Below are 13,273 nucleotides of genomic sequence, written 5' to 3'. Positions count from 1 at the left end.
TACGATTTTCTCACATCGAATTATCATTGTGTTTTTCTTTATAAAGTTCATTGAAAAGATTTCGTAAATTTACTGCCTTGTATTAATTAATATGTCGAATGTTAAATTAATTCATACCCTCCACTTACATTGAATCCGTCGATACATTTCAAATGACGCCAGAAAATTGAAATTTGTTCAAAATGAGCTATATTTAGTATGAGTCGATTTATACGTGTACTCTCTCGGCTGTGCTCAAAATGCTCAAAACCTCTCTCGATGCGATGGATACTTTTTGACAGCTTGCTTTGGAGATTCGTTGACACTCGTTTTGACTCCATCCGCAGCTCCCAGGATTTAACTTAGGATGTATATCAGCGCACACATAACCATTCTCCACGCGAACTTCTAATAAAATATATATCCAAATAAACTTTATGTGCGGTCTCGTATTAGCAATTATTTAATTTATGTGTGGTTCTATATCGATTATATTAGGGTGGAGCTATTGCAGAAACTTATAACGGCGACACATATATCTTATATAGATAATTTTGGCAGTGTAGATGCATAAGAGTTTAGCTCAAAAAATGATGGAATTCCGACATTCAAGACTTAAGGATTTTTGAAAACCTGACGATTTTTATCACATTTTCAAGGATGATATGATCGAAATATTTCACCTACTTGTGAGATGAGCATGTCCGGGTTGGTGTAGGAAATTTTTAGGTTATATTATTTTCTTGGAATGATTTTTTTTGGTTTTGAAAGTAAGGAACACATTTGTTTTATTGATTTTTTCCAATATTAGCGGAGCTCAGTGGCGTAGCCACGGGGATGGTTGTGGACATAAACCCCTCCCCAGAGACAACATTTTTAGAAGAAATTTGTTTTTCGAATAAAATGTTCAGAAAACCCCCACCAGACCAATTTTCTGGCTAAGCCACTGCGGAGCTTAATCATTGGTAAAGCTTTTTGAAATTACGGTTCTGATCATTGTTGATCTAGATTTTTTTCCTTTAGATAGATGAATGAAACGATCACTTCAAAGTCTGATGGTTGTACCAAGAATCATGCAAATAAGAGTCGTTTAGAAGAAAAAGCATTTGGAGTATAATTTTCGTTTATTGGTTCACTATTCTGAAGTGTGGGACAATTTTGTTTTCATAACATTCATCCCTTTTCTGACTTAACATCAAAACTTTTGAAAATCTTTTACAAAACTACCCTGGTTCCAATCATCCAGATTTTGTAATTGCGTTTTCTGTTGGTGGTATTTGGCTTGGCCTCGGGCGTGACCTAATAATTAAATGTTATTGAAAGTGATTGCAATAATGCGACTATAAAATGAAAAGTGAACTAAATTTTGAACTCATTTAGCACTCGCCACATCAAAACAACGGCGGCACTGTATATGCATATTTCTATTTGTGTGCTTTTGACAGAACATGTCTACGGTGGCGCGATCTGTTCATTTCAAAGCGGCGGTTTTTGCTCATTTATTGCTCCAACGGTAATGAATTCTGGTGAAAATAAGAGTTTCTATAGAAACCATTATAATATAGAAACCATTATAATGGTTATTTCTCCAAATTTCTCTCTTACTATCATAGAAAACGGCGTTCTAATATTGGTTATAAAAATATGATGAAAACTAAGCTGCTGTTTGAAAGAGCCACATGATTTGTAGTAAAATGAATTTGCTTTTTGATTGAATCTACGAAACAATTGATCTAATCTTTAACTACGCATCGGAGCGATACGATTTCTAAGACAAAACATAGCAAACATTTTTCTAGATTTTCCTACGCTAGCTGGAAGTAAATCCATTTCTAGCCACCTTCAACATGATGTTGCTTTGTAGACGCATATCCCAAGTAACAATTTCCATACTTCTTGGATTTATTTAATTCTTATAGCGGATTTATAATAGCAACCACCATAGCTAGTTGCTCAGTTTTATTGTCGATCTTACCCGAGCAGCACAAGTCAGGCAAATCTGGTTACATAATTACGTTTGTGGTACAATCTTCCTATATACAAATTAGTTTGCATCTCCTTTGAGGCAATATAACTCACGAACGGATTGACCGATTTGTACGGGTTTCTCATTAATCGATTCGTCTTGAGAACAGCTGTGTTATAAAATATCACTAAATTTTGAGGAGAAAGTTGAGAAATTGTGAAAATACAATTTTGATGCGAGTTGTAAGGAAACCCAATACGATCGCGCTAAAAATGATCTAGAGTGCGGCGCTGAATGAACTCAACACTTGACAGTAAGAATGCAAAATATAGTCGACTTTGTAAATCTCGATGTTCCATATGTCGATATATCTCCCTATGTCGATGGTTTCCTCGGTCCCTTCAATCTACATACATTTTGGCTTTCTACATCTCGATAACTTCCCTATTTCTAAATCTTTCTATCCCGATGTGTTGTAATCGTATCTTGTTCTGGATTTACTCTCCTTATGTCGATATGTTCAAATTTTTAGGCTACTAGACCATATTTGGACGATAACAATACAGATCAACAATAAGTAATGATATTTGTTTTGTTGTCGTTTTTCATAGCAACAAGCTGTTTTGGATCTAGTACCAATTTAAATTTTCCTTCCATTCCTCGATCTCTCCCTATCTCGATGGTCCCTTCAGTATCGAGATGTGGAGAGCGATTGTAGTTTAATCCCGAGCAAGGTCGGGTACGTTCAACTAGCTTTTCTTGCGAAAGTATCGAAAAATAATCTATTAAATCCCAAAAAATATCTGATATTGGATACGAGATCGAGAAAGCACAAAAAATGGGCGTAATTAATTTTAGCCGAAATATCTCACCGTAATGCTACGTTTTGAAAGGGCAAGTGAATTGAACAACTTAGTTGAATGCAATTTACTTGCCAAGAGTTGAACATGTTCAACTTACTGTCCGTTCAAGTGAGTTGAGCGAAGGTGTTTGGACGCGTTTAATCCAAGCGACTTGTTCAATTCACTTTCCATGTCTAAATGTAACAAAATAATCATACTCATTATGATAAGCGCAACATAACAAAACGCAATCGGATGAGTGTCATCTTCATGGCTTTCCACTCAAGATACATATTGATTCAATCAATGGTGGGCAGCGAAAAGTTTTCAATTCCTAATAAGTTGAAACGCAGGTGTTAAGTTCCAGTAGGAATGTAGGACACCGAAGATCAAGAATAATGATCCATTGGAATAATATCGATAATATTCAGAAAGAATTAACCAAATTTCTTGCTGAAGAAAATGATAGAAATGTTTACAGTGGAACAATCATTTTAATGTTTGCGGAACGGCTTTCACAGTTTGAACGTTTGAAGCAAAGGTGTAGTTTGTCTGCTTTGCACTGCTTCATCGAAATATTTACAGTAGTGTTTGCATTTAACAAAGTCGATATTCCGGTAATCGATTTATTGAAAAATGTATGGACATCCCCACACTGTAAAATGTCATCGAACAACTGTATGACTACTCACCGGAAGATGGCAGGAGGGTTTTCCAGCACAAGCTAGAAAAAAACATGTTTAGATTCCTCTTTGCTCGCTAGATGATGTTGTTATCACCGGCAAATTGTTCGCCATTTCGTTGTATGGGAAAACTCGAAGTGAACCATATTGTTAATATAATATATTTGGTGGCAGCCCCATCATCGCGATGTAGGTAACGCGACCCCGGTAAGGTAGCTTACTGAAGCCTCTCAAATACCACGAAAAATGGAGATAGAAGAAGAAGAAGAGAACGTTATTCTTGGCAACCGACCAGGCAACCGATGGGCAAGCAGATGAAGCGAGTGATGCGGTGGACACCCATTGGCGAACGAATTTGTGTGTTGAGGATACGGGACAAATTCTTCAATTACAGTCTAATCAACGTTTACGCACCGACAAACGATAAATCCGACGACGTGAAGGACACGTATTATGAATGTCTTGATAAAGCCTATGGAGTAAACTTTGCTGCTGTCAGACGGATGGCCATCAGTAGCACCTACTTTGCACGAAAGAACATCCGGAAGCACACTTGGAGACACCCAAATGCTGAAACTTGCCACCAGATAGACCATGTTCTGGTGGATGGGTGCCATTTCTCGGATGTTATCGATGTGCGGACATCCAGAGGTCCGAACATCGACTCTGATCGCTACCTCGTTGTCAGTAAAATTCGATCACGGTTGTCAACTGTATCGAACGAAAGATCACAGCGAACGATGCGTTACAATATCCAGCGATTGTCGGCGGAAGGAGTATCGGATGAGTACCGCCAAAAGCTCGACGAACGGATAAGTGCAATCAACGTTAGCGACAACATCAACGATCTATGGGAGTCGATCCATGGAGCGATGAGCACAACAACACGAGAAGTGGTAGGCACTGCACAGAGGCGACCCAGGACGGGTTGGTTCGATGTGGAGTGTCAGAGAGTGACAGACGAGAAGAACGTTGCCAGAAGCTGAATGTTGGTGTCAGGTACCCGATCGAAAAGAGATCGGTACAAGGAAGCAAGAGCAGCCGAAAAATGAACCCACCGCAGGACGAAAAAAGAGTACGAAGAATAAGTTATTAGTGAGGCACAGGAAAAAATGGAGCAGAACGATATGCGGAGGTTTTATGAGTCAGTCAATGGCGTGCGGAGAAAGACAGCGCCATCTCCCGTCATGTGCAACGACCAACAAGGGAATTTACTGACAGATAAAACTGAAGTGGCTGTCAGGTGGAAGCAACACTTCGAGACTTTGTTGAATGGAGGAAGTGACGGTGCATCGGTGAACAGAATAAATATTAGCGACGATGGACAAGCTGTGGAGTCACCTGCACTAGATGAGGTTAAAAAAGCTGTTAAAGAGCTGAAAAACAATAAGGCTGCGGGGAAAGACCAGCTCCCGGCTGAACTTCTCAAACATGGCAGTGAGCAGCTTTATGAAGTTCTGCACCATATTATGTCGAAAATATGGGAAGACGAGGAAATGCCTGCTAGCTGGTTGGACGGCCTCATTTGCCCTCTCTTTAAGAAAGGGCACAGACTGGAGTGCGCCAATTACCGAGGAATAACCCTCCTTAATTCGGCGTACAAAATTATGTCCCGTATTCTGTTCAACAGATTGAGACCGCTTGAAGAGTCCTTCGTCGGCGAATACCAAGCAGGTTTTCGTGAGGGCCGATCAACGACGGATCAAATGTTTACCCTGAGACAAATCCTTGATAAATTCCGGGTGTACAACTTGCAGACACATCATCTGTTTATTGATTTCGGCGTACGATTCAGTGAAACGGAATGAATTATGGCAAATTATGCTTGAACATGGTTTTCCGGCGAAACTGATACGGCTGATTCGTATAACGTTGGACGGATCGAAATCAAGTGTAAGGGTTGCGGATGAAATATCGACGTCATTTGTTACCTTAGATGGATTAAAGCAGGGTGATGCACTCTCGAATCTACTGTTCAATATAGCGCTCGAGGGAGCGATTAGGAGAGCTGGTATGCAAAGAAGCGGTACCATTGCACAATAGGACAGCCCCATATAAAGGAGTGGCCAAAACTACCAAAAGGCCAATTTTCGATTTGAGCGAGTAAAATGTGATGAATACACAGCTTATAACCTATATTTTTATAATCAGGACGGTTTTTATTTTTTAGATTTTTTTGGGAGGGGTGGGGGGCGTTCAAACTAGCCCCTCCTAGAAATGATATTTTTACGTTTTTTTGGGAAAACGGCCAGCTTTGCCATATTTTCGTCTCAAAAGTAACATATTTATATATCGTTACAAAGCTCTTAAACAGATCTATGCAATAGGTTTGATAATGTAATAATAGCTCCGTCCAGAATTTAGTTTTAAGTAGTTTTGTAAAAGCATATTTTACGCAGTTTTTAACGAACAAAACAGTTTGGTACCCCGCAATACCCCGCAGTAAAACATCATGCACTATACTATTGAACGCTTAAGCTTTGAGGACCATGAATAAAATTCTGCCCAAATTCACAACTTTGTAAGATACATGATTTTTCAAAAATGCCTATTTTTGCCTTTCTCGTGTACTAAGTATACGTAGAAGCTATATGATTGCTCCAAAAGCATTAAAAAGAACGCCCAAACACTCATAGTGTTGTATTTCGATCGACTCAGTTCGACGAATTGAGGTGATGTCTGTGTGTACGTGTATGTTAATGTCTGTATGTGTGTGAGCAAAAATTATCTTAACTATTTTTTAGGCACTTACACTCAACCGATTCACTCGCAATGAGTTTCATTCGTCAGAGAACGTTGTTTCATTGCTCCCTATTAGAAATAGGCTGGATCGGACTATGGGCTCAAAAGTTATGGCCAAAATACATTTTCTTATAATGTACGAGAAATATAACATTACCGCTAGGAGGATTGATCAGGTGTTTTGGTAAACTTCTTCTTTTTCAATTTTCATCTGAGTTACTCAATAATGCCACTTCAATTGAAAATGGTGACGAACACAATTTACATAACATTTGAAGGGGGAGGGTTATGTCTTAACGTTACGCCTAATTCAAATAAAAATCAACTAACACATAAAAAGCGTCACGCAGTAGAAGGGAAGGGGTTCAAAATTTACAATTTTGACATTACCACATAATAGAAGCGAATTATAGATTTAATCATATCGTGTCATAAAGTGGTGGATGAGTAGTGTGTTAAATAACTCCTTGTCACAATACGTTTTTATATTTATGAAAGAAATCTTATGGAAATATCAAATAAATTAAATTCCATTTCGTTGATGTCACAATATGACGCTAATTGAATCTGTTCTACTCTCCTTTGCTGGTTTAATAAGTTTTTTTCAGTGAATTTTCAACACCAGAAGCTAATAGTGCTTTTTTGATCATTTTAGGAAAACTGTGTTGCGTCCATTTGTCTGTGACACGAATATACAGTAAAACCCTTTATATGACCATTAGTATTTTATCCAGCATCAAGCGGGCTTATTGCAAGTCAAAAAAGTGACAAAATTCCGTTGGGTTTGTAGAATATGACTAAAATCGATACTATGTCAAAAATTGGTCCCATACCTCATTAAAGGCTCGAAAAAAATATTTTTCGTTTCTATCTATGTTTTTATGATTAATACCACCATTTATTGCAGGATTCATAATTTTGGCCAAAAATACCTCCTTTTTTCCTATTGTGGCATTGTCACAAAATCGCATATGCTCCTGGGATTTGCGGACGATATCGATATTAACGGAACTGATCGCCGTCCCGTGGAAGAGGCTTTTGCGCCTTTTAAGAGGAAGACAGCGAGGATTGGACTCACGATCAATACCAGCAAAACGAAGTACATGGTCGCTGGCAATCAACGTGGGTTCATTAGTGGTGGTGTTAGCGAAATGGTGCTGAATGGTGAAAAATTTGAAATGGTAAAAGAATTTGTGTATCTTGGAACATTAGTGACGTGCGATAATGTTGTTACCCGTGAGGTGAAAAGCCGTATTGCAGCTGCAAATAGGGCTTATCACGGACTTCGTAACCAGCTTAAGTCCCGTAGTCAAACAAACGAAAACAAAACTCGCGCTGTATACTACTCTGATTCTTCCGGTGGCTTTATACGGCCATGAAACATGGACCTTAAAGGAGGCTGATCGGAGAGCTTTCGGAGTGTTTGAGCGTAAGGTGCTGCGGACAATACTCGGCGGTAAACAGGAGAACGGTATCTGACGGCGCCGCATGAATCACGAATTGTACCAGGTGTATAAAGGGCTGGATATTATTAAGCTTATGTAACACGGCAGACTACGGTGGGCTGGTCACGTTGTTCGTATGAACGTCAAGCGAAGATAATATTTAGTAGAGAACCAGGAAGAGGCCGCAGGCTTTTGGCAGTGGAAGAGGACCTGAGGGCGCTCAATGTTCAGGGCGACTGAAAGCGATTGGCCCAGGATCGAGTCCAGTGGAGGAGGATACTTAATTCGGCGTAGGTTCATCGAAGAGCTGTAGCCCATCAAGTAAGTAAGTGGATTAGGGATCATAAGTGGTTACCTCTCCGTGGAAATCAAGGCCCCATTCGAGGACATTAAAGTACTTACCGTACCAATGTCAATTGATGTGCTTGTGACTGCATCAACGAAAGGGTATAATTGAATGAAACGCACTCTAGGGCTGGTAGATTCGTAAATCCGTGTATGAATGAAATATACATGTTCAAGAGAATAGAAATGTTCATTTTTTCTGCATTCACCACTGTTATTATCATGTCAATTCGATCGTAGCACGTCACCATTCTCTAATTATTTTCATCTATATTTTACAGAAAAGGGAATCGATGCTTACAACGATATTGCTTTGATTAGTCTATGTTCGTCATTTTGTGGTATCGGTTAGCATGGAGAATTCAACCCATCGAACGCCTTTACCTCGTCTAGCCAGTTTTGACGAAGATTTGAAGCTAATCCATCTGTTTGGCTACTGGGGATCGACCAACAATACAAATCGATCAAGAAACACTATTCTGTTGATGATGATGATCTTATTTTTCTTTCCATTGACACTGTCTCTGAAGGATCTTCTGAATGATGGGAAATATGCCAATGCATCCCGAGCAGCTGGAGAGCTTATGACCTTCCTATTGGACGTATGTTCAGTTCTGGCCATTGTTATAAGGAAAAAGAAGTTCGAACAGATTCTTGGAAAGTTTCAGACCATGTTCATAAAGTGTAAGTGTTGTAAAATGGTATAGAATATGAATATGCTTTGATGTTTAATTTCAGTAATGGAAGAAACTGATTCAACGCCGATAAAAATGCTTAGGCAAACCGAGACCTTGTCTAACAGAATATCTGTGTTGATGATGCGCACCATGGGATGTGTTACGCTTGTGTATTTATTCGCACCATTCTTGTACACTATTTTCTGTGTGAACATTTTATACTATGAACCAGTTCCGTTCCCAACCGGAATCGAGATAAAGTACGCATCGTTGAATTCAATAATCAATGACAACAAATAAAAACAATTTCTCAATCTCCCTTCGCAGCTTCTATTATCTTAATATCCAATCAAACGTCTGGCTGTACACCTTTTATATGGCCTTTAGCATACCAGCAGTATGGATTATTTCTATATCCATCGGAGTTAAAAACACGCTGTTCGTGAACATTTTCAACCACTGCACGAACAATTTCAACATTCTGAAACACAAAATCGGTCAACTGAAGAACGTCTCCCATTCTGAAATGGAATCAGCTTTAAAAAACTGCGTAGATTTTCACAACGATTCCTTTGAGTGAGTTTCCAACAAAAATATACTCGAGCACTGTATTTATGTTATCCATTTTTTTCGCTTACAGATGCGTCGAGATATTGAATGACTCCCTGAACATTGATCTGCTGGCGCACTATCTCGGCAGTAGTGCGATTCTTTGCCTGAAGATGCTTGTTTTCATAGAGGTGGATCTGGATGGCTTCATGGTGTTGCGTTTGTTCATCATGTTCGCGTACGCTGCTTGGGGCATTACGGTGTACGCCTGGCTGGGAGAGCGTTTGGCATATGTGGTGAGCTTGACCTTCCTTTAGAGTTTTTTGACGACACTATGTTTGAATGATTGTCGTTCACAGGGTTCGCAGATTACGGAGGCTCTTTACTCAACGGAATGGTATAATAAACCGATCCACGTTCTAAAAGTCGTAATGATGATGTTACATCGAGGACGAAAAAATCCTAATGTCATGGTTGGAAAGTTTTTTGTATCAAATCATGAAGGGTTGAAAGCGGCATTGAATCTTATTTATTCAATATTTCTGTTCATTACGCATGTCTATGCTCGCATAGAACATAAAAGTCATACATGATCTAACTAGGCCAAAAGGTATGTAGAGTAAAATTTACAAAATTTTGTAGTCATGGGTTTTATTGTTAGATCTTATAATTTTATCTTGAAAACCATTCCTAGAGCGAAATAAAACTTAAAATGTTACTTGGGATGTCATGGTGGCATATTGGCAATACAGGTCGGACTCGATTATCCGGAGTATCGATTTTTTTTTCACTCCGGATAATCGAATCCTCCGGATAATCGAATCACTAAAAAAAAATCAAATCTGGAATTAAATGACGAAAAAATTATATTTTATCGTATTTGCAGTGGTGTAGTCAGAAATTATTTTGGGAAAACCCTGATAAATCCGCCTAACGGTATCGGTGACTTTCTGGTGTATAATAGACAATAGTATTTTTGCCATAACTTTTGAGTCCATAGTCCGATCCAGCCAATTTCCAATATGTAACGATGAGACAGGATTCCCATTCGAATCGAACTTGTTGGTTGAGAATAGGTACCAAAATAATAACTAGACTATTTACGCACTTTTTGTACAAAAAATAGTATTTTGGCCATTATTTCTGAACACAATGATCTAGTCAATTATCAACAGAAAGCTATGAAACTTTTGAGTCAATTGTCCGATCTATCCATTTTTCAATAGGAAACAATGTAAAGGCTCCCCCAGACCTGAGTGATTTCACCGCCGCATCGGCGAAAACAAGTCGCCGCAATTTTATCGTTGGGTCGCTGTAGACAATGTTCCAATTACTCTCCCCCTCCAACGGCGATAGAATCGCATTCGCCAAGCGCGATTTTTCGGTCCTGTGTGTTAGGGGGAACCTTAATAGGATTTTCCATTAAATGCAACCAGTCGCCAGCAAGTCGCCAGCAAGTCGCCGTACTTGTAATCTCTTCTTGGTAACGTGTTTCCGTTTGTTGCTGAAGATTTTCCCGTGGAAATTCGCGATTTTTGCGTTATGAAATTGATGGATTATTCCTCAAAGGGTGATATTCTGCAAGATAAATTCCTTTAGAAAAACTCCAATTGTAAGGAAATTGATGCTGATGGAGCATTTTGACTTGTTTTACAATGGCAATTGTAGTAGAAAGAAGCGTTTTATCACAACGTCGGTGGGGGGAATATTTCTCTGTCCCTTTTTTTCGCATTTGTATCAGGTGACGAGCAATTTGTTTTCATGTCTTGTTATGATAAAAAAGACTTATGTTTTATGTCCATCGTCGTTAATTATAAATTGAGAGCAAATTCTGCAACCCATGTTATGCATCCAAACACATCGTTCTATGGTGGTGAGGTTACGTTTTCATCTTTCGAATGAGCGGCTGTTTTGTTTCAAATGCAATAGCTTAATAATCTATCAAGTAATTGCATGAAAGGAAAATAGGAAACGGACTTCCACGGAAAAGTTTTTGAGCGAGAAGTTTGTGGACATGTTCTAAAGAAAATAATTGATTCATGGAAATAACATTAAATATGTAGAGCACCCCTATTTCAGTCCCTCCCATACAAGCTACGTTCATATTTCTATATAAAATCCTATTTTGTATGAATATAACTGTAATATAATCATTTGAATTCAGGAAGTTGATATACAAGCCTATAGTCAAATTTCAATTTACAAAACGACCCCCTTCTCAACCCCCTCCCACAACCTAGATACGTCCCATTGTTAACATAATCATACTGTTTATTATATTATTGAAAATAAAAATTTACAATTAGAAAAAAATTCGAAGAAAAAAAAATACTCCGGATAATCGAGTCTAAAATTCCGGATAATCGAACCCCGGATAATCGAGTCCCCGGATAATCGAGTCTCCGGATAATCGAGTCCGACCTGTATAGATTAATAGACGTTTTTTTTATCTCTGATTATAAGTAGCGATCATTATAGCATTCAAATAAGTAGCATCATGTTTATTATTTTGGATGTCATAAAGAAAAACCAAAAATGGAACACCGTTTACATGATCACGTCGATTGTAACGTGGACTTCGATCCGACTCAGCTAAGTGGGGGAATCCGGGTCCTGTAATCGTTTCCTTCCCTATGACTAATGTGTGTATAAGTTTGAATCCACTGGAAGAAACTCATACTTAAATTGTAATTAATATTGACTTACTTCTTTAAAGAGAAACATGAAAGGTAATATTAAATGAGTATAATAAATGGTCTCCTAAGAATGGACATTACCAATGGTGTCCATATAAGCTACAAAGTCATGCTTTCATATATAAAGCCTTGAAATACTCAATGTGGAAAAGCTACAAGAAATTAAAAAAAATGTTTCAATAGCGATTTGAAGAAATGACAGAAAGATAATTACAATTATTATTCAAAAGTAACTTCTATCATTTCACACAAATTTCTTTTCTTTGTGTCTAATGTTAAACCTTCCTTACCTGCCTACACGTACCTATTAAACAATCTGAACCTCGAACGCTTTCTTTCTTTATATCCACGCGAGTCCACCTTTCTTTTTCATACATTTATATATGTTCAAGTGGTTGCCCCTCAGCCAGCGTCAAGACCACTCAAGACAACAGAGGTCAGCGTCATGAAATCAATTCTACCGAAGCGCACGAACCAGAGTGTGTTGGAGCTGATTCCGTGCAAGTGCCACTTTCATATTCACTTCTGCACCCTTGGCCCTTGAAGGGTCGGATCAAAATGAGCTCGACCAGGCTAACCTTTCCGGAGTGGGGATAACAGCCGACATGCTCGCATGGAAGCTTCCAGCAGAGTATCCGGTGTCGTTTAATGTGGGCAAACTGGGATGTGCTTTTCTTTGGCTGGAATCTATGACTGAACAACAATGGGGAAAATCCTGTAGGAAGATATAGATAAAGATGATACACGTGTTATTGATGATGTGCTTCTGAAGTTTGTAGATTTCCTGAAAGTTTGTTAGTGAACTTTTTTTTCTTATTCAAAGGTGGGTGGATGAAAGCACGACGGGTAACCGAGACATAATAAATGTAATCCTAAATGCAATCGATGATCATGCGAGATATAAAAACTGTGTTATTGAAATAAAAAGTTGTTTTAACTTCCAGAATTCACTAAAAATCAATACGAAGAGGTTCAAAACTGGTTCAGTGGGAGATGCTGGCCACTGCTCTTAGCTTTAGCTTAGCTTTAGCTTAGCTTTAGCTTAGCTTTAGCTTAGCTTTAGCTTAGCTTTAGCTTAGCTTTAGCTTAGCTTTAGCTTAGCTTTAGCTTAGCTTTAGCTTAGCTTTAGCTTAGCTTTAGCTTAGCTTTAGCTTAGTTTTAGCTTAGTTCCACCCTTAGCAGCTTAGCTAGTTTCCCAGTTCCAGCTCCCACACTCTGTTCAGCCTGTTAGTTAAGCCACTGTTACCCTGTTCCCACCCTGTTCCTGTTAGCTTAGTTCCACCAGCTTTGTTCCCAGCCCCACCACCACCACCACCTGTTCAGCCCCTGCCTGTCCCAGCCCAGCTCCC

The sequence above is a fragment of the Armigeres subalbatus genome, chromosome 1, assembly GCF_024139115.2.
Source record: "Armigeres subalbatus isolate Guangzhou_Male chromosome 1, GZ_Asu_2, whole genome shotgun sequence".
Taxonomy (NCBI): domain Eukaryota; kingdom Metazoa; phylum Arthropoda; class Insecta; order Diptera; family Culicidae; genus Armigeres; species Armigeres subalbatus.
The sequence above is the reverse complement of the archived record's forward strand: the minus strand, read 5'-3'. Positions refer to the sequence as shown.